The 2093-nt window shown below is 51.0% G+C and overlaps 1 pseudogene; it reads right to left on the bottom strand.

Moving 5' to 3' along the window:
* Nucleotides 1-1676: 1676 nt before the first annotated feature.
* Nucleotides 1677-2093, bottom strand: part of LOC128288916 (28S ribosomal RNA) — a 3275-nt pseudogene continuing 2858 nt past the window's right edge.

Genomic DNA, 2093 nt, shown 5'->3' on the forward strand with positions numbered 1-2093 from the left:
AGACAAAAGAAATGATAAAACCTTATTGCTTCCAATGAAACAATCCCATCAAAACAGGGTCTGACGATGCTAGAAAAGATCGTGACGAGCCACGTAAGTATCGCCCGTACCACCTCGAATGGCCCGCCACCGCTAAAACACATAAAGTCGCAAGAACTCCTTGGCCATGCAAAGCAACGAACGTCACAGAGCCAAGAAACCCTCTGAAAATCCCCACCTAACGCCAGACTTCAACAGTAACATGTCACGTCGGTCCCCCGGCACCACAAACCCACCGAAGAAAGACACAAAAATAAAATAAAATAATACCAAAAATAACAAAAAAACACTCAACACCACAAGACTGCCATAAAATTCAAAGAATAATAGGCAGACACACAAACGAAATCAAGAAGAAAAATCGCTTGAATCTTGGAGAAAATTCAAAAACACTCGCTACCAGGCGCTACCAGGCGACATTCATGTGTCTGAAACAGGGACACTTTATGGTCCCGATGCTTCTGCACCAACGGGGGCCCAAAATTAGCTTTGGTTCTCGACCCTCCCGCACATCCGATGCACCAAGATGCCGATGCTGCCCGATGCTCCGACACATCGAAGGGGCCGGTGGCGCCCGATAACCCGCACCGCAGGATGGCACTGCGCCGATGGTGTCTGAGGATACTGCGACTGACAAGGGGCCAAAGGTGGGAGCTCTTCTTGCAAAAGGGAGGGGCAGGGCGATTCATTCATTGTTGGGTCTAGAACATGCAATGATATCGAATTCTAGCTTTGGGACGGTTCATTCATTATTGGGTACAGAACATGTAACATATCTGAATTCTACCTTTGGGATTGGGGAGGGACTCATTGCGCCGTTTGTATATCCTAGGATGGATCATGGGATCATCATTTGGGATGGATCGTCGAACTGCCATTGGGAACCTAACTTGGGTGGTGGGGGGCACCGACGTCCGGGCATGCGATGGGCGTGGGCGATGCTACTGGATAACCCCTAATGCTCAATATCACTTCCCCTAAAGAGCTCAAAAACTTGGTCAATGTGCTACCGATCGACATCCATGTATGCGAAGCAGGACGGGTTTGGATGTGCAAACAGGGACACTTTTTCAATTAGCGCTCCGCCTCGACATCAAGGCACCAAGGGCCGATGTTGCCGATGACCCGCTGCGGGATGGCCTACGTTGCGGATGTTTCGAGGCTCCCTTACATGCACGAAATAGGGCAATTTTTTCGCCACTTACACTTGGTATTTTAATTGAAAATTTCTTGTTGGCCCAAAAGAAATACAAGAAGTCGAATGAAATATGGCATGATGGCGGCGCAGAAAATTGAACAAGTGTGCGGACAACGGCCCCCGTTGTGCCATGTTTCTGAGGGGCGGCACGACCAAGTGTTTAACAGAAATTTTTCTGTTGGCCCAAAACAAAGAACAAATACAAGAAGCCGAATGAAGTATGGCGCGGCATGGCGCAACGCGGCGAGAAAATTGAACAAGTGCAGGACCACCAATAGTTGGGAGCTCGCACCCGCGACCACCACGGCCCCGTTGTGCCATATTTCGAAGAAGCGGCCAAGTGTTTAACTAACTCCTTACACTAAGTCCCCACTTGGGGACCCCAAGGTCGGGACGTGCAAAAGAACAATGGGGGATCGGAAGGGAGATGAGGGGAGGGACGAATCGATGCGACAAAGGGCTGAATCTCAGTGAATCGTGGCGGCAAAGGCCACTCGCCACTTACAATACCCCGTCGGCGTATTTAAGTCGTGCGCAAAGGATTCTACCCGCCGCTCGGTGGGAATTACGCTCAAGGAGGCGCCTGCGTGACTTGTCGTCACGGTCGGCTGCACCGACACGTGCCCATGGGGCCAAAGGCCCTCTTGCTGGTCGACAATCGGGCGACAGCGGCGTGCGTCGCTTCTAGCCGGATTACGACTTAGGCGTTCGGTCATAATCCGGCGTAGACGGTAACCAGCGCCAGCGGCTTTTCAACCAAGCGCGATGACCAATTGTGCGAATCAGCGGTTCCTCTCGTACTAGGTTGAATTACTATTGCGACGCGGCCATCGATGAGGTAAAACTAACTTTGTCT

This window comes from Gossypium arboreum, unplaced genomic scaffold, assembly GCF_025698485.1.
Source record: "Gossypium arboreum isolate Shixiya-1 unplaced genomic scaffold, ASM2569848v2 Contig00334, whole genome shotgun sequence".
Taxonomy (NCBI): Eukaryota; Viridiplantae; Streptophyta; class Magnoliopsida; order Malvales; family Malvaceae; genus Gossypium; species Gossypium arboreum.